At 42.3% G+C, this 27919-nt stretch overlaps 1 long non-coding RNA gene across 1 annotated transcript; it reads left to right on the top strand.

Annotated features, from left to right (window-relative positions):
- Positions 1–11954: 11954 nt before the first annotated feature.
- On the top strand, positions 11955–27527 carry LOC141984249 (uncharacterized). The gene is made up of 6 exons (XR_012638704.1): positions 11955–12036; positions 12288–12624; positions 15896–16026; positions 19972–20160; positions 25429–25634; positions 27095–27527. It is a non-coding gene; the product is annotated as an uncharacterized LOC141984249 (long non-coding RNA).
- The last annotated feature ends 392 nt before the right edge of the window (positions 27528–27919 follow it).

Genomic DNA, 27919 nt, shown 5'->3' with positions numbered 1-27919 from the left:
TTCAGTCAGACTGCTCATGAGAGGAAAGCCTGTCCTATGAATAAGGGCTTGCAAGATTGGGCCCTATTTTAGTTGCAATACAATAGATTTTTTTTGTACATAGGTTTAAAGAAGGAGTCTCTGTCACAAGTTTGAGAGAAAAAGAAGGTGATGGAGATTTATATGAAGAAGAGAGTGCTCCAGCTGTGATTGGTGCTAGAAAAAGAATGCCAGGATTGGGGGAACAGAGCAATTAAATAGAGCAGTGCATTTATATGAGGTTGAGCAAGTCTATGAGCATGAGGCGCTGAACATGGGGTCCATAACTTGTATCTCTTATGACTTATTTTCTGGATATTGCAATTTTATATGGAAAAAAGTTCCCTTTCCAGCAAAGACTGCCTGCCATTTTAAGTACAAATCACTGCAGACTGTCAGAGGAGACACACACTGTGTGCTCTCGTTAGACTTTACTGTGATTCTTTCTTGCTTTAATTCACTCAGGGTCACTCAACATTGACCTAACTTTACTCCCATTGAAGTCAATGGGAGTTTTACCACTGATTTGAATAGGAGGGGAATTAGATTAACACCAAGCATATTTGAAAATCTCTCCCTTGGTCTAAAACAAAGATTGTTGGACTGAAAGGATACGGTTGCTCTTTGTTTACAGGAAAAACATAAAATTGAACCACTTAGCTTTTTTTTTTTTGTAGTAATGGCAGTATTAGTTGCCCGTTCCTCTCTATTTGGAACAAGACTGTGTTAATCACTTAATCTTTAAACTAAACTAAAATATATTAATGACACATTTTTGTTTGCAAAATTTGCCTCTGAGAACACAAGAGAGGAGCACAGATGCTTTTCAGCTACAGGGTTTGACGGCTGCCAACAATTTCCAAAATATAGTATACTTGGCAGGATGACTGAAAGGAAAGATGGTGTTGAGGTTAAGGCACTGGACTGGGACTCAGGAGATTGGGATTTGATTTTTAGCTCGACCCCAGTTGTCTATCGCTTAATACCAATTTGTCAAAATTCAGTGTTTTGAGGGAATGTGTCGCTTTCATCAAATCTTCTGACAGAAACAAGGCAGGTTTCCCCTGCAGGAACATCGGCTGGAGCCAGGGCTCTCAAAGTTTCTCAATTCCTGGCTTCTCAGTAGCCCACCAGGCGGGCACTCAAGCTCCAGGCGGCTAATGGAGCCTTCTCCGTTTCATTTAATCAGAATGGATTTGGGGATTCCCATGGTTCCATGGAAAATTTCAAACTTGTGAGTTTTCGTTCCACTATGGAATGATTATGATTGATTTGGGAATTTCCCATAGAATGGGAATTCCGGGACCAATCAGACTTACCTGTGTGACTTTGGATAAATCACTTAGTCTCTCTGAGCCTTGGTTCCGATCTATACATTGGGGATAACAATCCATCTTTTCACTTGCCCTTTAGATTGCATGCTTTTCTGGGCAGAGCATGTCCATCTCTTAAGTGTTTGTACAGCACCTAGCACAATGGGCCGTAATCATGATTGAGATCTGTAAGCTCAACTTTAATAATAATAATGCAAGGTACTTGTTAGGTAACTCCTGAATGAAATAAGCCCCTTTTTTCACACAGCTTTATACTTTATTTTAACCCCTTCACCTCTGAATTCTTTGATTCCTTGTGCAAATAAAGCCACATATAGTATGGATCAAAGCTCAAAAGACTATTTTAAAGGTATAATTCATTTAATACCATTTGGCTGCTAATAGAACAATTTGAGGATGTTTTGAAGAAGTTTTATAGTATGTTGTCTAATTTTTCATGTATAAGACAAAAAGTAAGCAAGCATACAAACAAAAAGCGACCAACCTAGTCTAGAATCTTTCTCTTTAAAAAACAAAAATTAATATATTTCCAGCCTGCTGAAGGATACAAAAACAGGAAAAAACATGTAGGAAGAAAAGAATAATTTTTTTTGTTTAAGCAAGGTTTAAATGGAATAATTACATTTACCATAATCATTAAAACCTGTGAGTCAATTTTATAGACGTGGCTATTTCCCGTTGCATAATTTCCCTGGGGAACTTTCAGTTTTAATTCAAAAATAAAAACAAAATTAATAAAATAACCCTGAGCATGTACTGTAAATATGCCAGCAGATGTGTGAGGTGAAGGAAAGCACAAGAATATACCCTGAAATCAAAGAGGGATTTACCACTGGCTTGACACTAAGTGTAAGGACTGAATTTTTTCTAGAACCATAATCAAATATAAAGCAGCATAAGGGACCCCTACAACTAAGATGCTAGAATCTTGCACCTTTTAGATCACTAGTTCAAACCTTGTCAATGCTAGTAGTAAATGCAGACTATATTCTGAGTCCAACACGCATCCTTAGCAGCTAAAATGGGTGCTTGGCAGATACAGGGAAGAGTTAAATCTCCTTCTGCTCCCAGTCCAAGGAGCAGTTCTGTGCTACTGGGAGGATTCAAATCACCTAGCCCCAGATTTTTAAATGTATTTAGGTGTTGCTTTGCCCAGCACTCTGACATGCCTATCTCTCTTTTTTGGGGGGGGGGGGGGAATTGAAACTTAAGGCTCCTAAATCACTTAGGCAGTGCTGAGTGCAGCACGGCCCAAATACCTTTAAAAATCTGGGTCCAACTCTCTCTGTGCCTCAGTTCCCCATCTGTCGATAAGGACAATAAAGCCTTCCTTTCCTCCACCCTTTGTTGAGATAGTAAGAGATGCGAAGAATTTACAATGTGTTTGCATAACACCTAGCACAAAGGGGGGTCCAAATCTTGCCTTGGGGATTTTTAATGCGACTGCTAATAAAAATGATTATTGCAGGGGCTGCACTCCTGCTTGTAGAATTCCCATGGGTTTATGTAGTTGGGCCTCATATACAAACCACACACGACTCAAATGGCAGCGTTGGAACACATTCAAAGCGAAACACTGCCACACTCTCAGAGCTATGCCTGTCTTTAAAAAACAAAACACACAGCAGCAAAAAAACAACCCTGTGAATTTCACATGATGGGGATGAAAAATCATGCATTCAGTCTGGGTCCACCTGACAAACTTTCCACAGCTCGAAATGGCATAAAAGTACAGATACATCCCGACTGGACTTTAACTGTCCCTTGGGAGTGGTATATGAGATTGCTTAAAACGTCACTTAATCCTTCACTGGTGCCAGACATAGGACTAGCCTGTCAAACAAGCACATAGTTAGTACCAATTAGGGTGATCAGACAAGCAAGTGTGAAAAATTGGAATGGGGGTGGGGGGCAATAGGAGCCTATATAAGAAAAAGACCCCAAAATTGGGACTGTCCCTATAAAGTCAGGACATCTGGTTACCCTAGTATCAATACAATCCACAGAAATAAAGATCATCTAAGGCCTCAGTGTAGGAATGACCTTTACATGGCCAGGTTTCTGCACCTGCAGGGAGTTCATTGCAAGATCACAGCCCCCGAGGTGGACCTCTGGGACCAGATCTTCAAACCTGCTCAGCCCTTGGAAGCTGACAGAATCTGCCCACTTATTGTGGTTCCTAAATGGGAGCTGAGCTCTTTGGAAAATGTGACCTCTACAAGATGCACTGGGAGATCTAGATAAAGTTGGGAATGACTTTGCAGCTGATTTATTGTATGTTTATTATTATATTAGGCAATCATTTCTTGCAGACCTAGCTGACAAACTTTGCATTTCCTATCTGCCCACAGTAAATAATGCGAACATAGTAACACAGAAGATATTTTAAACTGTGGATAGGATGTTCATAGGACTTGTGCTCCTAAGTCATTTAGATAGTGTTGGAAATCCCTCCCTGCACCGAGGAAAAAGCTCTTGGTATTTCACCAGGGACTAGGGTTAATCACAACAATGAACCATCATTCGGTCTCTCAAAGTAGGAAGTTAAAATATGTTTGGGGTTAAAGAAGAATTTGCTGCTTTGTAGTGAAAGAAGCAGCATGCAGTATGATCATTCCTTTCCTATACCGAAAGGCTAGTTTTCTTAAAAGGACCTCACTATTATTTATAAGGCTTATTATGGGAGAGACCCACTGAGGTCGGGGCCCCTTTGTATAAACAGAACAAGAGACAGTCCTTGCCCCAAACAGCTGACAGTCCACATTGACCAGATGGACACAGGGTGGGGGAAGGAGACGGAACACACAAGCAGAGCGAAGAAGATGAAGGCTGCAAGCGTCACATCAGTTCTACGATTTGTTTTGTTGTTTGCAATCTGTTTGGTAGGGTTGTATTAGAAGGGGATGAGTTAGATGGAAAGACACAGAATGGGGGGGCAGGGGGCAGGAATACTATGGGGGGGAGAGGAGAGGGAGCTAGGCCCTAGCTGGGCTCTGTTTTACCTCTCCCCTACCCCCACAGTTCTGCAGTCCTCTGCTAGATTCTACTTATACCTAATGAGCAGATTATTGACTTGAGTGATATATTTAATTGCAATTAATATTTTTCTGTTTGTCTCTCTCTGGATCTGTCTACAGTAAAACACACACGATGTGGTGGCAATACACGTGATACATTGCAGAGCTCTGTAATAAATTGCACTGACAACACACCGCTGCCCACTTCACCTTCCCCTCTGCCCACTGACCCATCTTTCTGGGACTTACACAAGTATTCCAAACCGCTGAGCAGCTCTAGACACACATTATGATTCTAATCCAACTTGTCACCAATCGCTTTCCTTCTATTCCTGCAAGTGTGGCATTTTCTTCCTCTAAATGACAGTCACCGGAGAGAGACAAGGGTGGGATCAGGTCGTTTCTTTTATTGGACCGACTTCCGTTGGTGAGAGAGACAAGCTTTCGATCTTGTTTCTCTCACCAACAGAAGTTGGTCGAATAAAAGAGATTACCTCACCCACCTGGTCTCTGTAATATCCTGGGACCCGCACGACGACAATAGTGGATACGATCATCACAGATGCAGGCAATATTCACTCCACTGGTGCCAGAATTAGAAACAGGAGATTAATGCTATTAGATAAGGGAGATTCTCATTTTCCCCACGGGATTCACAGCACTAACATCTTACATGGGCAAGTTGTGTCATTTTTGTATAGGTTACTAAGTTACTGTAAAAAGAAAAGGAGGACTTGAGGCACCTTAGAGACTAACAAATTTATTTGAGCATAAGCTTTCGTGAGCTACAGCTCACTTCATTGGATGCATCACGAAAGCTTATGCTCAAATAAATTTGTTAGTCTCTAAAATGCCACAAGTACTCTTTTTCTTTTTGCGAATACAGACTAACACGGCTGCTACTCTGAAATAAGTTACTGTAGATGTTTTTACTATGTTGCTAACTAAGTTAGCTAAATTATTGTAGATGTTTTTATTTAGAGTGTCCTAAATTTATTAATTGTATATTTCCCTCCTAAATATGAGTAAGGCACCTTGCTTCACAGGTGCAGGGTTACCAAAAATACTGCCAATATTTTTCTAAAATATATAAATTATACATTTTATTAAGAAATGGCTGGGATATTTTTGTTTGGTTTGGGTTTTTTGTCAGTTATGTTGGCCTAAATTTTCAGAAATGACTCATGATTTTAGGTCCCCAACCTGAGGTATCTTCAGAAGGGCTTGGTTTTCAGTGAGTGCTGAGGAGAGCTGGTTGGAATTTCCCGAATTTTTATGAGATTTCAAAAGGTGAAATTTCCAAATTTTAAAATGAGGGGGAGGAAAAAAATTGACAGTTTTCAAAACTTTTCTTCTCCTTACCCCTCACCCCATTTTAAAATTAGCTGTTTGATATTTTCAAATTTTAAATGTTTCATATTTTTAAATTTCAAAACAAGGGGAAATTGAAAAAAAATTCATAAAATGTTTCTCCTTTTTTTTGTACCTTACTCTAATGCTGAACACCTGCCCTCTGACAGTCAGGCTTCTTTACTGTGTCTCAAACTGGCTACACACAGCGCACAGTCAACCTGTGGAACTCCTTGCCTGAGGAGGTTGTGAAGGCTAGGACTATAACAGGGTTTAAAAGAGGACTAGATAAATTCATGGAGGTTAAGTCCATTAATGGCTATTAGCCAGGATGGGTAAGGAATGGTGTCCCTAGCCTCTGTTTGTCAGAGGGTGGAGATGGACGGCAGGAGAGAGATCACTTGATCATTACCTGTTAGGTTCACTCCCTCTGTAGCACCTGGCATTGGCCACTGTCGGCAGGCAGGATACTGGGCTGGATGGACCTTTGGTCTGACCCAGTATGGCCATTCTTATGTTCTTATGCAAAAGCAAGGGACCACTAGTAACTTGGTTATTGGAGAATACAGTTCATGATTGATGTGGTATAAAGGTTTTATCGCCATGAACGTGGGATGTGATCTTTTATTGATTATCTTTATTCCATATGTGCGTGTATATATGTATTATATATCATATGTTGTTTGTGTGTGTGTGTGTGTATAATTTACAAGTTAAAGTTGGTCTTTGAGTCATTTGTGGTTTAATTGCTCTTCATTTTAATACACTTTAAAAGTTGAAAAATTCTAAGAAACAATTCATTCATTGTCCTCTATGCATCTGGGTTAATGTTTCCTTTTTGGATTAGTTTGTACCAGTCTGTTCCCTTACTTCTCTCCACAAGCTAGCAATGCCAATTTCCCTCCATGGCAGCTACAGTGACATCTGTTTACTTGGAAGCTCATGGATTTGATATATGGGTGCTAACCACAAATTAACGGAATTCTTTCCAGATGCAAAGTCTTTAACTATTCAAACAATAAGCCAAGAGCACTAAGCAGCGTTGTCTATTTTTCCTCTTCACTGTGTAGCTCTCTCTCTTGGTGATGATGTAAACACAATTACTAGGGGCAATGACCAGAACGCTAAAGATGTTTCAAAGACAAGCTCTGGCATGAGTCATGGCGGATGGTACTGGGGTGACAGTTGTGTTTGTGATCTGAAGCCAAAGGCCTGAACAGCTCATAAAGGAGTGTCAGAAAAGAAGAAAAAAACTGGACCAGCTAAGTGTAAGCAGGTGGGGTTTCCACCCAACTGTGATCAGAATCTACATACACTGGGCCAGTTCCTTGGGGTTCATCTGTGCCGTATGTGGTACAGAACCTGAGGAATGACTGTAAACCACCTTTCTGCTCCCCTCCCCACCTTCTTTAATTCTGGGCTCTGGTATAATCTAGAGCAGCAGGAAGAATCTTCTAGGAACTGTTACGCTGGCTGGAGATCAACAGATCGCCTTCTCCCTTCCCTACTTCACACTCTACCCTTGTGTTGTGTGGGGAGCGGGCCATGCAGTGCCCGCAGAATCCTCAGCTGCCCCTTTGGGCTGAGGTCTGGCATTCTGTATTTAGTCTACACTTACCCCCTTCCTGAGCCAGCTCTTTAGTCCGTATTCCTACAGTTACTTAGGCCCGGTTACCCCAATTTACATCAGCTGCAAATACCCTAATTTATGTCTTCTGAGGACCCGGCCCAAAATCAGAGCATTATTGTGTGTGAAGGTGAAGAACAACATAGGAGTAGTGCTAGCATTTGCACATAGTTTTGGCCTTTAGGACATTGTAGAAAGAAGAGAATGGGTCAGATCCCCAGCTGATGTAAATTGGAGAAGCTGCTCTGAAATCAACAGCACTATGGTGCTTTACACCAGCTGAGGGTCTGGCACAATAAACATAACTTACTTGCTTGGCCAATTTACATCCTCTTTTTTCTCTTCCGTTGCTGAATTTTCTTTGGAACTCGCTTCCTTCTGTGTTAATGTAGCTGAGCTGCCAAGATATGGGTTTCTCATCCCATAATTAAAGGGGAGAACTTCATTACACACTTCTCGCTCTTTTAATGTGAATCTATGGGTTGCAGGAGATGTGGGTAGGAGAGAACTCCACGTCTTCCAATCTGCGTTTGGAAACCAATTCGAGACTGAAACACTGAGCTTGAAAATGTATTCTGTATTTCCTAACAAGTTGCTGTTAATTAACAAAGTAAAGTCATCATAGTCTTTACAGGGCCACAAAGTGGAAAAGTTAAAATTCATGGTCACTAGGAGAAAATAAATGCTGTTTTGCAAGCTTAAAAAAAAGTCCAGGGGGAAAGGGATGTCTTCTGGAAAAATATGACAGTTCCCCAGCCACTGCCCCCGAATTTGGGGATTTGTGGAATACAACCTTGACTAAACTTGGCTGGCAGAAATCTCCATGTTAAGTTCTTATTTAATGAAATCATGTGGTTGTAAATCAAACTCAGAAATGGGACTAAGCAAATTCACCACATCCTTTGAGAAAAGTACATATTGACTCTCTCAACTAAAGTTGCCTAGGTAGTGAATTATCTATATTTGTCAACTATAAAAAGATCATCCAAAATTGCCCAGTTTTTCTTATAATGTCATAATCCTCAAGCCCAAAACTGAACCGCATGCCTGGAGGAAACTGGCACGTTGTTCACACAAATCACTTCTAAAACCAACATTAAACTGGTCTATTTTCACAAAAACTGTTACATTACTTTGACATGATTATTATTTCTGTGACATTTGCTTCCACAGGCTCCATTTAAGATCAGGGTCTCAAGGTGCTTGCCCCAGTACAAACACATAGGAAGCTATGGCTCCTGCCCCAAAGAGCATTACTTGTCTAATGTCAGACAAGAAGTGGCAAATGAGCATCATAAACAATAGGAGGAAAGGGGGCAGAAGAGCTAGGGTAACAGGATAAAAATCATACATTTGAAAAAGATAGCAGTGGCCTCCGTCCAACATCCATTGAAGTCAATGGGAATCTTACAAAGGGTTCTGATTCTGTGTGTGCAACCGCACGCGGTGGAGTCATATAAATGTACTGGGCCTGTCCCCTCTGAAATATTCATCAACGTTTGACTGTTCTGATGTGGGCACCGCAGCAGAAATGTGTCCTTCCTGGGCTGACACATTTCCGCAGCAAACTGCGCTTTTGACAAACTGAATATTGTCATAGCAAGTGTTTGCTTTTCTCGGAAATTTTCAGGTTTTTTCCTGACATCCAGACATTCCCCCCTCCCTCCAAAACAACCCCCCCAAAACTGATTTGGGTTTTGATTGCCAAAAACCAAGAGGGAAAATCAGTTTGGGGGTTATTAGTTTTTTGAAAAAAACAAACGAACCTCTAATTTTTTTTGGTGGAAAATTGTGACAAAAACTAAACAACGTTGCGTTTCACCAAATTTTTCATGGGACCAAAAAACAGATCACAATCAGCTCTATTCCGGAGGATGAATTTGAAGATGGAGGTGAGTAATGGCCTTCCAGGCTAGTTAGTAATAAAAAGGATGGTTTTTAAGAACAGGTTAGACCAGGGATCGGCAACCTTTGGCACATGGCCCGTCAGGGAAATCTGCTGGCAGGCCAGGACAGTTTGTTTACCTGCATCATCCGCAGGTTCAGCTGATTGCAGCTCCCATTGGCCAAGGTTCACCGTTCCAGGCCAATGGGGGCTGTGGGAAGCGGCGGCCAGCACATCCCTCGGCCCATTCCGCTTCTTGCAGTGGATTTCCCTGACGGGCCTTGTGCCAAAGGTTGCCAATCCCTGGGTTAGACAAACATCTGTCAGGGATGGTTTAGGTAAACTTAATCCTGCCACAATGTAGGGTGATGGAGTAGATGACCTCTCGAGGTCCCATCCGGCCCTATGCTCTCGATGGTCTTGAGGTTAAATAGAACTGGTTGAAAAACATATCATAATCTCAGTAAACAAAGCAGATAGAAAGAAAGCAATGGCAGGACAGCCTTTCCATACTGCCTCAAACCTGAGTTGTAGATACTGTTAGTGATGGCTTGACAATGCAGCCCTGGCCGTGCTGAATACTTGACCTCTCGTTCTCAGCGAGACTAGTTGTGTGAATAAAAATTAAAGGCTGTGAGGGTTCTGGTTTTATTCCCACTTAATCCTGAACCTCTCTGCTGAGAGTGGAATTACGGGTGCTGAATTGTGATTCTGCTGTTTGTAATGTTAACAAGGAATTATACTGACACCACCTTCTCAATCATATCAGGCATGGGATAGCCATCAGATAGTATTCGCTTACCTATCCTGGATTCAACCCAATAATAACCTAGTGGTGAAAAACTCCAAATCCTATAACTTAATCCCAGCCTGTGACCCATCACTTAAGTATTTATAATCTAAGATTTAAATTGCTACCCTTAATTAGAAGTATTAAGAGTTTGTTTTTTATACTCACTGCCTTTTCTTTACTCTTTGTAGCTTTAGTGTTCTCTTTTAAATGAAAATCATGTCTCAAAAGTTTTGGGATTGGTCAAAAATCTCAGTTGGAATGCCACCGAGAGTATGTGACATCTGAACTAATAAAGCAGAAAGGCTGCCATGAATAAACAGCAATTACAATGGTTCCAAGAGAAACTAGCAACAGTTAGAAAACGACGGCAAGGTGAATGATGGCGACATAAGGCAAAATTCTCCTCTTCTATTGGCAACACAGATCTTACTATGCATGTGTAACCCATGTGCCTAATAGGGAGATGCCTCTTTAAGGAATCAATACAGAAGGGGGGTAGGAGTGAGTTGTGTCTGGGTCATTGTTGCTAGGCAGATGCACAATTAAGTCCACACCCAGAAGTTTCTGGAATTGGGTGTGCTAGTTTTGGGTATGCTCAATAGGTTCCCTGTAGCTGGCCTCACACTCCACTGAGGGCAAGTTGTCTGTGTGGGTTGGGAGAAGCTGAGCTGCAAGAGCAGAAAGCAGGCTGGTTTCCTCTACCTCTGAAGCATTTTGCAGCAGGCTAGTGATACTGTTCATTAACCTTCCAACACGGTAGCCCTGGCAGTGTTAATTACAGAATGGAGAAATTGGGAGGGAAAACGAATTTATTTTATTTTAATTGTATACTTGGATGGTTATTTGATTTTAGCCAAACTGTTTTAGTTAAATTGTCCCAAGCAGTTATGAGTCACCAACTCTTCTCTCATTTAAATGTGATGATGAGGAAAGAGTCAATGATATTTTGTTGTTCTCTGCTTTTTGTCTTGCTGTTTTTATCTACATACTTAAATTGAGCGGTTGGTTAACTAGTTAACTGACTAGGTCACTGAGTGATTTCAGCAAAGGAGGTGGCAGAGTCTGCATGGGTTCCAGCTGGAGGTTTCTGCAAGCAAGTGGAGGGAAGATGTTGCTATGCTTTTGACTCAGCAGACCATGTAGATCGGGGTGGGCAAACTTTTTGGCCGGAGGGCCACATCGGGGTATGGAAATTGTATGGTGGGCCATGAATGCTCACGAGATTGGGGGTAAGGGTGCAGGAGGGGGTTAGGGCTCCGGCTGGCGGTGCAGGCTCTGGGGTGGGGCCAGAAATGAGGAGTCCAGGGTGCGGGAGGGGGGCTATGGGATGGGGCTGAGGATGAGGGGTTTGGGGTGCGGGAGGGGGCTCCAGGCTGGGACTGAGGGGTTCGGAGGGCGGGAGGGGGATCAGGGATGGGGCAGGCTGTTGGGACACAGGGGTGGTGGTGAGGGCTCTGGCTGGGGGTGCGGGCTCTGGGGTGGGACTAGGAGGCTTGCGGTACAAGAGGGGGCTCTGGGCTGGGATTGAGGGGTTCGGAGGGAAGGAGGGAGATCCGGGCTGTGACAGGGGAGTAGGGCGCAGCGGGCGAGTTGTGGGTGCAGGCTCCGGGCAGCATTTACCGCAAGCAGCTCCTGGAAGCATGTCCCCTCTCCGGCTCCAAGGCGCAGCTAGGCAGCTCTGCGCGCTGCCCCATCCACAGGCACCACCCCTGCAGCTCCCATTGTCTGGGAACCGCGGCCAGTGGGAGCTGCGGGGGCGGTGCCTGCAGACGGGGCAGCGTGCAGAGCTGCCTGGCCACGCCTCCAGGTACTATGTAGAAGCCAGAGGGGGGTCAGGCTGGCTGCTTCCTGGGAGCCGCGCAGAGCAGAGCAATCTCTGACCCCGCTCCCCAGTGGGAGCTGAGGGCCGAATTAAATGGTCTGACGGGCCGGATGTTGACTGCGTAGTTTGCCCACTCCTGGTGTAGATTTTGGTGATCAAAGACTGTAACGGAGACTCAGGTTAACTGAACGTAAGCTTCTGGGAGCTCTGAATTACTTCTGACTGTGTTTCTGTGGGGACTGACCTGCTGAGATTTAATATCTCTTTATGTCGATGTATAACTGTGAAGATTATATGTGTGGATTATCAGGTGGCTATCTTCTGTTGTACACATTAAGTTGTTGTTGTTGTTGCTATGTTCCTTTGTCATTCTAAGATGTTATAAAGTTGGTGCTTGAGAATTAGGTTCATGTTCTCTCCTTTTGTTCTTTTTACACTTAGTTGTGAGGAGGTTGATCCTGTGGAATACTTGCTGAAAATCCTCAGGGACAGCAAACCTCATACAAGCAGTCCCATTGCTGTTCCAGTATGCACTCCCCACATCTCCTGTGGACGTTTAGCCTGATTCTACGCTCCTCTTGGTTTTGCACTGGTGTGATTTCACTGATTTCATGGGAGCTGCTCTGGATTGAAACAGGTGTAAATGAGATCAATCGTGACCATCATTTTCTCAAGCACGGTGGCTCTAGGAGCGGATGCTACTGCATGAACCCGTCTCACCTCTTGATGTTGCCTTTGGCAGCTAGTATATCCCAGTGGCTAGAACATGGGACTGGAGGTGAGGAGAGCTGAGTTCTTGTTTATGCCGCAGCTACTGGATGATGCTGAGTAAATTACTTTATCTCTCTGTGCCTTAATCCCCACAGCTGGATAATGATATTTTCCACTTTCAAAAGTGCTTTAATCTCTGTGGGCGAAAAACACTACATAGGAGGTAGCTATTATTGTTGCCTAAGGTCACCAAGTTTATCCAGGAATAGAAGCCAGATTTCCTAAATACCATCCTACTCCATGGCTGCACTTCCTCACAGGCCGCCTGCTCTGGGCAGTGCAGAGATGAATTGGGGTGTTAAATTCAAGACCAAGTGCATTTGATTCTTAGAGAGCACACAATTCCCTCCTTTCCTCGAAAAACCCAGTTCTGTCACTGGACGTGCTGCAAATTGAAATCATGTAACATTCCCCATGTCTAGCTTTTGAAAGCTCTGTACAAAGGGCATTACGTTTTACGGCTCTTGCAGAATTCTATGCAATCCTAATTTTACAGGTGCATTCTAGCAAAGCGCAGTCCCTCCTATCAGAATACCATTAAAAATAACACACTCCTGCTGCCTGGACAGTTAATTTAATATTAAATCAGTAAAACATTTACTAGGGCTGGTCAGGGGCCTGCTTGCTGACAGCAGGCTGGGCTGACTGCAACAAATGTCTCCTCGTGGTTTGCAGACAGCTGCTGACTTATTACACAGAGTTCTTGGGGAGGACTTCTTTGGTCCTGACAAATGACCCCTCTAAGCCCTAATGAGTGTAGAAACTCAAACCATTTGTGAACATTTACGAGCTAGGGACGCACAAGAATTTGTGAGGTTTGGAGCAACAGCAGCAATCGTCTGTGGGCCTGATTCACCCCAGATGGTGCAAGGAAATGCAAACTTTCCTTCCCTGCACTAGGGAGCCAGACTCAGTTCTTTCCAGTTGGCTTCATCCATGGCACAGGGCTCCAGGAGTTTCTACTAGTCCCTACTTTGTGCTTCTGCTGGCTGGGGTAGCTTGAGCTTCTACTGAAGGCTCCTTAGATGCACCACTGGTGGAAGCTTCTTATAGGGTGCAGTGAATCAATGCATTTGCTGATGGCCTGAAAAGAGGAGGTCACAACCACTTTCCTCCACCCCACAGCAGACTTTCTGCACTGTGTCTGGGATTTTGCCAGCATAAGCCAATGGTGAATTTGTCACTGCAGGAGAAGGTTGGGTTTTTCTGCAGAAAATTTTGACCTTTCATTCACAAACCAAGAACCCTGATAACTTCTTTAAAAATGGTTTTCTAGCAAGTGAAAAACAACGATTTTTTTCAGTCAAAAACTGCCACAGCTGGACAATGTTTGGCTGAGTTTTTTGGGTCAAAACTGTTTGATTTGGAGATCTTCGGATGAAGAATTGACAATTTCCAAGTCAAGTAGACACTTTTGCTAAAACTCTTCGTTTTGTCGAAAGCCCAGTTTTCCATTGTCAAAAATTTTGGACAGAAAGTTTTCAAGCAGCCCTGGTTGGAATCATTGCTTCACTGCTTTAACTCCCTTAGTCCTTAATATCCTGATGAACGCAGGGAAATGGATGGGCACCCTCATGTGAACAATCCCATTGACCTCTCTATGCAGGTGTAATGAGGATAGAGTTAAGCCTTAAAGGTTAGATAGAGTGTACCACTTTGGCAGTATCTATGTGGGGACAATGTATCACTGCAATGCTCTAGTGGGCGGGGGTTACCATCCTTTGGAGCAGGTGCCGGCGTTAATCCCAGCGGACACCACAGCCTCTGCAGAAAGTGCCCAAAGTTATGGCCCCGCCTTCTCCCCTTGCCTCCTGTGGAGCGAGGTGAGCTCCATGGGAGTGCAGTGACTGCTACTTGTACTTGCACGAGCTTCGCGGGTGGAAGAAGGGAAGCTTCCTGCACCCTTCTTAAATCCTTAGAGCCCACCCGAGGGCAAGACAAAATCCGGTCCGATTCTGAATTGTCTGGACTTCAGTAGGAAGATTGTGCGATCAAATTGCTGTAGGAGTGAGACTGATGCTCCATTTATGGTAATAGGGACACCTAGCTCTGATCTAGTGCTTTTCATCAGCAGATCTCAAAGGAGGTCCGTATCATTATTCCCATTTTACAGATGGGGAAACTGAGGCACAGTAACTTGCCTGAGGTCACTCAGTGGCTGATTAGCAGAGCCAAGGATAGAATCCAGGTCTTAAGTCCCACTCCACGGCCTAAGTCACTAGACCACTGCCTTTGACTGTGTCCTACAAAGCCAAGCCGGGTCATAGTTAATGTTGAACTTCCCTCCCCTCCCCCGCCACCACCTTGTTCGTTCCATTATGTGTTGGCATCACAGCATATGTAACGGGGCAAAAACAAATCCCATGTGGCGAAAGAAAAAATGTGTGCGGGATCTACAACACTGTCACGGGAGGGTTTTCAAAAATGCTCCATGTTGGCTTATTTCTGTTTCTATTAAAGTGAATGGAAAACCATCTGTCAAGTTCAGAGGGAACATTGTTCTGAAAACTTTCCCTGTGAACATTGTGCCAAAATCCCATAGACAGTCAAGGGGATTTAGATTCCTGAGTGCCTAAATCACTTTTGAATACCAGGTTTAAGCTCCATGGCAATGCTCAGCTCAGCAGTGCCTAAATACCTCTAAAAATCTGGGCCTTTGCCTTTATTTTTATTGTGAAGATTTTCAGGCAAATACAGACACCGGCTATGAACAATGTTGCACGGATGGGCAGAATTTAAACAACTGCAGAGGGATGAGGGTATCACCAGGCAGGAGAACGGAAATGAGAGGGCTAGTGGAAAATGTTCTGTTGAAATTTTTTCCCAGAGAAAATTGTGTTTTCGATTAAATGAAACATTTTGTGGACACAATCTGTTTTCTTGAACAACAATCTTTGTTTCCATCGGAAACCACTAAATCAATCATTTTTCTTCCAACAACCAAACGTTTTTCAATTTTCAGCTAAAATGTGTGTGTGTTGGGGTGGGGAGGGATTGCCAAAACCTTTTTAGTTGTCAAAAAAAAAGCAAAACAAAAACAAAACCCCATTTTTTGTTTTTTGACAAAAATCTGGAAAATATTTTGAAAAAATTAGACAAACAGCTTTGGTCAACAATGTTCACAGGGAAAATTTTCAGAGTCGCAGCCGTGTTAGTCTGTAGCCGCAAAAAGAAAAGGAGGATTTGTGGCACCTCAGAGATGAACAAATTTATTTGAGCATAAGCTTTCGTGAGCTACAGCTCACTTCATCAGTTTGTTTTTGTTTTGTTTTCCACAGTCAATTGTATTCAGATCCCAACAGGATCAGGCCCAACACCTTTTAAGAGGAAGAGGAGTTTTCTAAGAATGGTAGCAAAATACAGGACTCTTGAGCACAGAAATGCAGAGCAGGGAAGGATGCAAGGCTGGGTAAGTGGATTTGTAATGAGCTGTTCATTGCTTACGTGACTGTGTCCCATGCGAAGAGGGAGAGGAGAAAACAGATTTGCTGATCATTGTAAAATACAGAGCTGTTGATGTGAACAGGGAGTTCAGCTTTGTGAATGGTGTGTCATATATTATTGCAGAGGTCTCAGCAGGGAGCGGGGGATGATGCAATTATTGGGGGTTTCTGTCATTTTATTGCCAGACCTCGAGGGCTTCTGGAAGGGCAATAAAGAAGCCAGTCCCAAGACGGGTGGGCATCTGGTGTTTCCTTGCTGAGGCCATGAGTCAGGAATGATTCAGAAGGAGAGCCAGCTTGTGTTTGTACTCAGGACTCCGGCAGTATGAACAGAGAGAGAGGCCAAACAGGAAATGAGGACATCTCAGTCATGTAAAGAAGAGACGACTGGATTCAGTCACAAATGCCACTGGGGCAAAAGGAGATGCAAACCGGTGCTTCAGGGACTGAGGGGTAAATCGAGAGTCTCAGAGCCCCATGCCACTAGCCACTGCCAAGTGCTTGAACTCGAGCTGACACCGTCTCAGAATGGAAAACACTGGCAGGCAGATCCTGACGTTGTCAGCAGTGCACTTATCAGATGTCTCAGGCAGGGATAAAATCAACGGGTGTGCATAGAAATTATACGGAACACTTGCTTCCCATCCCCCACCCTGCCCTGCTACTGCTCTTTGTCACAATCCCCTCACTGTTACCTTGTGCTTCTCCTGTCTCTTTGTTGTATTCACCTGCTTATTCTTGTCATGGGATTAGACCCCAGTCCCTCAAAGGCGTACGCACTTGTTTAACTAGGCACCGTATGACGGTCCCATTGAAATCAATGGGATTACTCAGTGCATACGGCCTATGCTGTGAGTAAACCTCTGTAGGATCAGGGCCTTAGAATAGAAGCTCTTGGTGGGGTAGGCACCATCTTTTTACATGGGTTAAAATTTTCAAAATCACCTAAGTGATTAAGGAGCCTGTCTCATTTTCAAAAATTACCTCAGGACTTAGGCCCAGATCCTCAAAATCCTGCTGCTTTTTCAGTGAGACTTAGGTTCTGAAGCCATTTTTGAAAATTAGACTTAAATGATTTTGAAAATTTTACCCACAATGCCTAGCATGCTGGGGGTCCTGATCCTGGATCGGGGCCTCTAGGCCTGACAGCCGTGCAAATTAATAACAATAATGATCGAGTCCTAATATCCTAGGTGACAAATTAGAACTTGGGAGACTTTGGGGTGGAGCGGTAAGGGATGCTTTCATCGTATCTCTTTTCCATAACAGACACACAGGGCTTTTTGCCAAGGTTTCCCTAGTCTTTTCCTTGCTTTATTTGCACAGATGTTTTTGCCAGGTCTGTCATCAACTTGGGGAGAGGGGCATTTGAAAAAAAAATAATAAAAATGACTGAACAAGTTGAAGAAATTGCAAACAGTAAATCTTGCGCTTGCTAGGCCAAGCCCAGCAAGTTGCTGAGGTTGTAGTTTTCAGATTTGGTTTGAGATTCTTGTAAATTTCCAGCTATTTTTAACCTGCCTCTCTGAAAGAGCATAGGAAGGGGAAAGTAACCGTTTCATCAACTCGTGCTATATAAATCTCCATGGGGTTTATAATTTGCTGTTTCATTTTACTGGTAAAAGTGCTCCTACAAAAGCACAATAACCTACTCATTGATTTACAGCTTGGAAGCGGGGGCGCCACTGAAAAACGAAGTGTGTCGCACCTGAAGGCAAGTGCACCAAGTTAATTGAAAAGCTTCAGGAAACGGGAATTCCTCGCAGTGATACCGTCACATGCGTCAGTCACCAGATGTAACTCCAATTTTCTGTTTTTATAATAAGAGCTCACTTGATACCCCAGAAATAACACGCTGCAGCCAGAATAACAGCACATTTATCACCAGCGTGTTTAAATCTTAGAATTGTGCTGTGGTCCTAGGCCGATGGGTTAGCAAACGGTGTGCAGTGGTTTTTATGTATGTAATATACATACACCAAGGAAGTCTAATCTTAGAAAGAGGGTGTGGTCTCTAGAGTGTTATTTACATAGTCCGAATTAGGGATTACTGCTCTGGTTCTGTTTTATCATTTAGTATTCTCCTTATACTTTTATTTCATCTTCCTTCTTACTCTCTTGAGTGTCGCCCACTCATCCCACAGGTACTACAACTGTCTTTCAAAGCAGACCTTTCTTTGGCAGAAGAACACTGCTGCCTTGCAGAACATCACCGTGCCATACAGCTGGGCCAGCCGTATTCCTTTTAAGGCCCATACATCTGCTTAATGCAGTTTGCTCCTTAACATGTAGCTAAAATATAAGGGACAGAGAATATTGGGACACCTTGTCACTTCTCTCTCTTTACTCAAGCCAGCCTCTAACAAAGGACACACTTTATAGTGATGGACAGCACATTGTGCTTGCAGGTAGTATTGCTAGAAGGGCTTAAATTCAGGAATTATTAAACCCAAAGGCTGGGGTTTGCAAATATAGCTTGAGGTGGCTAAGCAGCCAAGGCCCAATGAAATGCCAGTTCCGTCGAAAATCTTTGTTCAAATTTGGGTGACTAAAGTTAGTCTATATTCAGGTACCTACACGGGGATTTTCAAAAGGACTCAGGCCTGGCCTATCTCTGTTCCCATTGAATCAGAAGTAACTGTTACAGCAGTGCTCTGCATCTCGTTAGCTATTTACAGTGAACCTCCCATTAACGTCAACGGAAGCAGAGTTAGGCCAACAGTTTTGAGACTCTCCCCTTTTATTAAAAGAGGCCTGATTTGCATTGGAGCCAAGTCCCCAGAGTTTACACTGAAAATAACCTTTAGTGCCTCTGAAAATCAGGCCACTTTTATTGAGGTGCCCTTATGTTGGTGAGGATTACAGTGGGACTACCTGGGGGAGTGGGACTGCCCCTCCTCACAAGTGTGAGTAAAGGGTTCACAATCTGGTCCCAACTATGGATCCAGTAGCGCTGGGTGACATTTGTTGAAATTTTAGACATTTCCATGCAATAATTTCATAAACATTTTTGAAAAACCTTTACCATTTCCCCGCCCACCATCTATAATGAGTGCCTGGCTTTAAAAAGCCATCACAGCAAGTGTTGGTTTAAGATCTTGTTATTAAAAAAGACCAATATTATAATGTACATTGCTGACTTCATATTGTCAGTGGCACAAATTGTTTTTTTCCCCACGTGAAGCTGTAGAGATTTCCAACGCTCTTCCAGACCCAAATCACAACAGGTAAGGAAGTCCCCCTTCTTGGCTTTCTACTGGTTGGTATATTTCTGTGCCTAATTGCACATGTCTTACTCACTTCAGCCCTGATTCAGCAGAGTATCGAAGCACATATTTAACTTTAGGCACATGCTGGAGTTCACCCCGATTCAGCAAAGCGCAAAGCTTTAAGCTTGTGCTTAATTCCAACATGTTTAAAGTTAAACACCTGCTTAGGTGCTTTGCTATATAGAAATAGATTTGTGGCCATTCTTATAGGTACGTGCTTGCTTCTGTGCTTTGATGGACTTAAGCATGTACTTAAAGTTCGGCATGTGCTTAAATCTGTGGCTGAGTTGGGACCCTACTCAGGCAAAACTTCCATCGAAGGAGATCCTAACATTGTACCAGTGAGGGAAAAATACTTCACCATGTGGCTTAGTCTCCGCTTACTTTGCACAGCGAATGAGCAGAACATTTCCAGCCCCCCCATGCTCTCAAAGAACAGAAGAGGATAAAGGTGCACTGCTGTCATGATGTACTTGCAGCTTTTCCTCCAGGATGTACTTGCTCGAAGTCTATGCCAATGTGTCGGATTTTCTTTTAAACCTTTTAAGAATTGTGGCAGTAGAATGACTCCTGCTCTCTTTTGGTCTATTGCCTTGTTTAATTATCTCTCTTGTTTTACTATGGCACATGCTGTGCTCACAGGTAAACCGACTCATTTACAAATGATCATCGTCTTGCTGGCTGCTTGTCGATTTCGGCTGTGGGCTGTCATGTGGGAACTGCAAATGCCACCTTCTAAAAGCCACTGGGGAGCTAAAACAGAGTTTTGGATACCTTTCAGACAAGCGGCTTTCAGATGCTTATCTGAAGCAAACCTCCAAATCTAACCAGGTTCGTTCACTGCTAGACTTTTCCTTGTTGTTGTTGTTTTTTTGTTTTTTATGCTTTGCACAAGTTTTGTTCATGTCTGTTTTTCATGAGAGCCACTATGGACAAGATTTTGGAAACCGATAGCTAGAAAGATTGATTTGTAGGAACAGTCTAATGAAGTAATCCCACAAAGAAGTGGTGAGTGTTTATAATGCTCTGGGTTGTGCCAGAAGAGCCCGTCCAATGAACCAGGACAAAGAGCGCTCTCATATTAACCTGCCTCTGAAGTTTAGGTAAAGTTCCTGATCACTTAGACTTTCAATTTGTTTTCAGGGAGATAATTCTAATAAGTGGTTCAAGATGGATTCCAGGGCCACTGGCAGCTTGGAAGCATAAGGATGAGCTCGTGCTTAAGACACAGAACTCAAACTTGGCTCTGCCATATGTTTCCTGTGTAAACTTGGGCAAATCACTTAATCTCCTTGGTGGCTCAGTTCCCCATCTATAAAATAGAGGTATTAATCCTTAATCAATTACTTGCCTCACAGGAGCACTGGGGAGGCGGGAAAGAGAGAGAAAGTTTACGAGGGTGTCAGATGCTTGGTGGGTGGGATGGAATGGAATAGACTGAAAGGAATCCTAATGAATATTTTGCAAACAAACATGCGCTTATCAAATTAGATTTCAAAATTATATCTTTAAATGCAGTGAACAGAGTATTGGAGCACAAATAGCGCTGTGAGGAAAATTAGGCAACCTATCTGCAGTCTCCGATTAATTCAATGAATGTAGCCTTTGTTTGTTAATTACTTGCATGTTTAATAATTTGTTGTTCAAAATTGTTAGTGAGCTGTTTATGCAAACATAGTTTAGTTTACAAGCTAACACTGATAATACCCAGCTCTCATAGTTTATATGTTCCTCAATAGATCGCAAAGTGCTTTACAAAGGAGGTCAGTGTTGTTATCCCCATTTTACAGATAGGGAAACTGAGGCAAGGAGCTATTAACATGACTTGCCCAAAGTCACCCAGCAGCAGAAATGGGAATAGAACTCAGGTCTCATGAGTCTCAGTCCAGTGCTCTAGCCACTAGATCATGCTGTCTCTCCCTCGTAAAAATAGTAACTAGTAAGCAATGACTATTCACTATTTGTTACCCATGTTATTGTTGCTAGGCTTGGTTAAAATGTTCTGAATTTTGAGTTTTTCACTGAAATTTTTTTTTTTTATTTAAAAATGTTGATCAAAGTTTTGCAAGGCCCTCGCTTGTTGGGTTTAGTGTACCAGTGCTGTGTGGTGTGGATGGCCTGTGATATCCAAGAGGTCAGAGTAGGTAATCTGGTCGTCCCTTCTGGCCTTAAACTCTTTGACTCCAAAAATGAAAAGAAGAGGCCAAGAATATCATTGACGCACAGGTACATTACTTTGTAAGGACAAACCTTCACAACCACATTTTCCGGTATTTGCCCAGCTCTAGTAATGAGAGCCTGGGAGGACACACAGATAACACCACAATAATACGATGATGTTACCGATACGTGAAAAAACAAGGTAATAGAATGGTCAGGCCAACCTTGTCAGCATGATGCAGAGATCAATCAGTATTCTTGTGTTTTAAGTCTATACGCTTTTCAACCTGCTAAAACGTCCTATACTTTTTGGATCTCTGTGAGCAGTATTTGAGGATGTACTCCTGAGCAACTATACAGAACCCAGCAGTGATCAATTAAAATTGAGGAAATAGACAATTCTATTGTCAGGGTCATTGTTGTCAACTCCAGACAGGGCGACTGACATGTCTTTTGTCTCTGAAAGCCTATAATCAAATTTCAGAGAAACATTTGAAAGGCAAAGTTATATACAAGAAGGCTCCCATTTTGTTTCCCTCACCTACACATTTGAAAGTGCTTTTAAACTACAGAGGGGTAGAGGAAACTAACATATAACACAGCTCTGAATTTCTCCCTGAAATTAAGGTGTTGACATCTTAAATCCAAACAAGGACATAACAGGGCTGTGCATGGAGACACAAGGAGATTTTTTCGGTGTATCTGTATCATAGACAAATGAGGTTTCAGATGAGTGGGGAAGCCAGTCAGCTGGTTTTGAAAAGGCTGCTGTATATCCCTGGCCTCAAAGAACAGTAGTAAGATAATGCCCCGGCCATCCTGAAAAAGTCCCAGTACATAATCAGGGCTCAGACAAATAATCTTGTCCAATTTAAGATTGTACCTTCTATCTATATAATTATAGGGAAAACAGCATAGTTATAATAAGAAATAATATAACTATACGATAATAAGAAAATAGCTAAGAGTTTGTCATGTGCCCTAGCCATAAATACATTCCCTTTCAAAGGGTTTCCATGAGTTATCAGAAGTCCTTGAATTTGCTCATGTATTTAGTTTTTGAAATACTATGGGCTTAAATTCCAGAGTATGATGTTAAATTCTTTTATTCCACGAATAGAATATAGCCTAGGGGATTGGGGCAGGCTCTCAAAAGGGGATGGGTGGGACTTCAGACCAGAATTTTGAGCAGCTGGATGAGATAAGAAAGTTGGAGGCTGAAGGCACGATTGGTTATTAGTGCTGGGTATTATGACGTGGCAGCAGATAAACCAACCTGTTTCCAACCACCACCTCATAGCATCACTAATTCTTATCGTGGTTGATCCAGAGCCCAATGAAGTTACTAGAAGATTTACAATTGCTTTCATCCGGAATAGAGTCAGGCCAATGATGAGCCCTTTTGCTAATTTCACCCTATGTGTCAAAACACACTAGGGTCCAATCCTGACTGAAGTTGCTGGGCACTACTGCGGTAACAATGAGCGACAAGATCAACAATTTAACCTCCCCTTAACCAAATTACATAAATCTAGTCCATAGTTTGGATGTTTGTTTGATCCATCAATCCAAAACTGTGGAGGCTTAACATCACCCTATTCCCATGCAATCCATCTTCTCCCTTACATGGTGCTGTCTTCTTGCACAAAAGAACAAATGGCCTGTGACCCTCTAGTAGATGGACCAGTGTTGTCTGTGGTGTCTTCAGGGGCAACCAGGCTGGACCAGTCCTGGTTCTTTGTCCAGCACAAAAGTATTTGATAACTCAGTGGTTTCTAAATCACAAATATTGATACGTGAACAAAAGCTACAGGCAAACCAAACATGGCTTGGTTTATAGTGATTAGCATTACGATTGAGTTCACATTTTGTAAAAATGTTCCGTCAACTTTAACTCCAAATGGACTGAGGCAGTTAATAATGCTTTTTGCTTACACTACTGTTTGTATTTTAGTAGCACCTTGTGACCCAAATTAGTGCTAAGTACTATAAATATAATAAGAGATCATCAGTGCCCCAAAGAGCTCACCGGCTCAACAGGCAAGACAGGCGAAGAGTGGGAGAGGAAAAGGGGTTGAAGTAACTGGCACAAGGTCAAACAGTAGGTCAGTGGCACAGCTGAGACCAGTGCCCTGATTTCCTGATCCCAGTGTATTCTTCTAGCCATGCTGGTTCCCAAATTAGAGCTTTGGATTGCTAAATAACTTTTACCAGTGACTACCACTCAAATGGTAATCAATAGAGCTGTGTGGGAACCACAACTTTTTGTTTTACAGGAAATTCTGTGGTTTTGACATTTGTTTTCATGCCGAATAGGAACAAAACCAAAGAATTTTGAAATTTCCTGTGAAATAAAATTTTTGAAAAAAAAAAAAATTCACTTCGGACCAATAAAAATTTTCGTTTTGATTGACTTTATTTTTTAATAATGAAAATAAACTCAATTTTTTGAAATTATTTATTTCAATGTTGTTTCTAAACACAATGTTGTTGAAATTGACACATTCCCAAACAAAAATTTCAGTTTCAACAAAATGGCATTTTCTTATGGAAAAATGTTCCACGGGGAAAATTTTCAGCCAGCTCCAGTAATCGGTTGCGAATCCTCCAGCCGTAGATTGCAATATATTCAGAACTATTGTAACAGCATGTTTATAAAACAGTACATTCTTTTTATCATTTACAAGGGGCAACTTAGAATCATAGAATCATATGATAAGAAACTTCTTACTCCCTTACTCATTTTGTACAGTCTCTTACTCGGTGAGTAATCCCATGTAAACAGATGGGTCTACTTGTAGAGCAAGATGATACTCGGCATAAATCAGGTTACCAGAATCTGGCCTTAAATCAGAAATTCTGTACCTTAATTTCTCCTGCAAGAATGTCTCAAGAAAAAGGGGGGGAAAGGACAATTTTTCTTCCAGATTCCCTGCTCTCTAACAGCTCACTCTTGTATACACACTATATAGTGTGTATGACAACACCCATTTTTTCATGTTTTCTGTGTATATATATATATCTTCCTACTGTATTTTCCACTGCATGCATCCGATGAAGTGGAGTTTAGCCCACGAAAGCTTATGCTCAAATAAATTTGTTAGTCTCTAAGGTGCCACAAGTACTCCTCGTTCTTTTAGCTCACCCTTGGTTTACCCTCCTGTCATTTCCTTTTGCCCTCTTCCCAATGTATCACATTTCCATTTCAGAATATGTAGATCCACAGTTGTTTAAAAAGCGGCTCAAACTTCCAACTTATAAACATCACTTCCTCTGTCTCCTGAATTTATTTTAATAGCTGATATTTGAGCCCAGGGGATTGTTTTAACTAACACTGCACAGTCAGAAGTAATCACTTTCCTCCAGGCTACCTCTGGGTCAATAGCACAAGGCAAGACCCCCTCACATTTCATTACCCAGGGATCAGATCCCCTTTCCCAATCCATCACTCTGAAACTAGGAATCTCTCTTTCTCTTGGGCTTGGCTGCATGATTCATGCAATGCCAAATCAACAGTATATTTGCTTTTTTCTCAGTTCATTGTTTTTATTTGCTTACATGTTCGCTGTCATAGTTCAACTCATAAATCAACATTGGTTTATTTTTTACAAACGCGTTGAAAGTTCGAGCCAGTTTCCACTGTTGTGAAAGACTCCCAATACTACACGTCCTTTAACAGGTGGAAAATGTCTTAAGAGGCTGTTTGGATGGGAACAAAAGTAGTATTTATTTATGACTTAATCTAATTCCAAAACAAAGTAACAGGTCCCTGAACTGAATTATCTCTTTATGATGCTAGCCCACTAACATATGGTTTTATTATTTAAATTGAAAATGTAATATTGAAACCATTTCTAGCTATTAAACTTGTGCAACCGATTACTGGGAAACAATGTTCCTCAGACCCTGTATTTTTAACAGACCGTTTTCTCCTAACAGGACAACCACATGTCTGTCATAACTAATTCTGGCATTGGAAAAACCTTGTCCTCACATGTGTCTGATTCAGAATGAAGAGCTGCTAAAGGACTGGATTTTCGATGGAACAAGAACTTTTCTGGTGACCTAGATTTAAAAAAAAAAAAAAAAAAAGTGAAGAGAGAAAATCCAAATTACTAGCGGATGACGTTACTTGTTGTGTCCAGGTGAAAATAGACCCATCTTCTACAGCAGGGAAATAGTGAACACCCACGTTTGCTGGCTGGGTAGTGGGTTAACTCACTTTGGTTGGCCTGATGCGAAAGATTAAAAAGCATTGCACAGCAAGGGGCTTGCACAGTGGCCTGGAGTTGCAGATCAGTCCAGATCTCTGCGTCATTAATCTCTGTCTAAAATCTTGTCCGCTCCCTACTCCCCACTGAGGCTTTGTCTGCCCTGGGGGATTTGCCCTGATTTTTAGCCATGGTAACTGTGGTGATGCAAACCCCTAGTGTAGACAGATAAAGACCATGATTTGCATTGGTGCAGTTTACTTATTCTTGAAATTGGGGATCAGCAGGCACTGGTGCAAACTGTGATTTTAATCAGCTTTGCCCATCTGCACAAGGGGTTTGCACTGGTGCTGTTATGCCAGTGGCTGAAATCAAGGCAAATGCTTTGTTTAATCAAGGTCCAAGACTGCACAATATGCAAGAGTTTCTCCTAGGTCTGGAATGACCCCTGTTGTCCTGCAATGCAATATGTGAGAGGGGCCTGGGCCCAGAACTCTCTTTGTCTCACCTCTTCCCTAATTTTGCCGTGAGCCCTCACCTTGATGGCTGGAGAAGGTGCTTCTCTTCTCCTTCCAGCTCCCAAGTTCCGCTGCGATATGGATCTTTGAGGCCCGGCGTTGCCTTTTCCTCTCTCTGGCTGACTTCCGTTTTGGAGCTGTCAGCCAAGGAGAAATGCTTTGAGCATGTGTATTTCTTTTCACTTTCATTCTTGGGTGAATGACATTAGCCAGCAAGGAAAAGAATCTGTTCCTGGGTTAGGACAGGAGCAGATGCACGGGGCATGCTCACTGTGACCTCAGCTATCAATCCCATGCCACCGGCATAGCATAGGAGCAGGGCGCAGTTTGTGGGCCTGATTTTGATCTCCCTTGCACCGGTACTTGTTTTACTCCAATTAAATTATTCCTGATTTACATCATTGTAACTGACATCGGAACCAGGCCCTGGAGCAATGCTCCTGAGAAGAGACCTGGCTTAGTATTGAGGGGAACCACCTTCCTGGAATGGGAGAAGCCTCTGTAGTTGCCGTGTCAGAATGGATGCAGAACGTCTACAAGCCAGCAGCTGCTGAGGCTGCCCCTCTCTGGATTCAGCTATGGATTAGTAACCTTGGTTTGAAATTAAGAGTATTGCATGATCATGTAGTCACTAGAGGTGGGTGGGAAACGTTTTTCCCATCCCACAGAAATGATCATGATATCAACAAATTTCCCCCAAATTGGGGAGAGAAGTTGAAATCTTAATAATTTTCATGAACCAAAAATATTTTCCAGTCAAATGCGATGTTTTGTTTTGATAATTTTGAAATGTTTCATTTTGATGTTAACCTTTTAAAATTATTTATTATTTTAACTTTTTTTTTTTTTAAATCCTATAATTTTTTTTTTTTACAGGATCTAGTCCATAATTTAGGAAGGTTCTAACATCTAGTCATGGGTGAGTCTCTCAATTTCACTCTCTTTCTCATTTCTCAATGGCTGGAAGCTAAAGCCAAACAAATTCAAACTAGAAAGGAGACACTAAGGTTTAACACTAAGGGTGATTAACCGTTGAAACAAACTACCAGTGGAAGTGATGGATTCTCTTCAGATCAAGATGCCTTTCTGGAAGAGATGTTTTATTCAAACAAAAGTTATTGGGCTCAATACTGGAATAACAGTGCACTTCTGTGTTATACAGGAGGTGAGTAAACTCTATGAATCTCTTTTTCTTTCCATACATTTCAAATTATATAAACCCAGTGATGAAGGAAGCAAAAGGGGTCAAAGTTTCTATATATTATTCTAAAAGATGAGATGATTTACCATAACCAAAAAGACACTACGGCAGGATGATGGAGGACCCGATAGCAAGTGTGAAAAATGAGGATGGTGGTAGGAGGTAATAGGCTCCTATATAAGATAAAGCCCTGAATATTGGGATTGTCCCTATCAAATCGGAACATCTGGTCACCCGAGCAGGATGCCACTCCAATTCTGAGAATTCTTGTTTGTTGACATGATAACAAGAAGTCTATTGCAGTGCATATGCACCCTTTGGTTATTAATTTCCTCCAGCTTCTGAGCAACCCTTGAATTGTTTGTCAAGTTTTTTTTTTAAGTGATTTATGGATCTGAGGAAGAGAAAGAGGCAAGGGTTTTATAAATAGTGACTCCCTTTCATTCCCATCCAGTGCATTAATTGAGCATTATCTGTAATTGGAAACATAAAGTGCATTC

Source organism: Natator depressus, chromosome 3 (assembly GCF_965152275.1).
Source record: "Natator depressus isolate rNatDep1 chromosome 3, rNatDep2.hap1, whole genome shotgun sequence".
Taxonomy (NCBI): domain Eukaryota; kingdom Metazoa; phylum Chordata; order Testudines; family Cheloniidae; genus Natator; species Natator depressus.
This window is presented reverse-complemented; position numbering and strand designations above follow the sequence as displayed.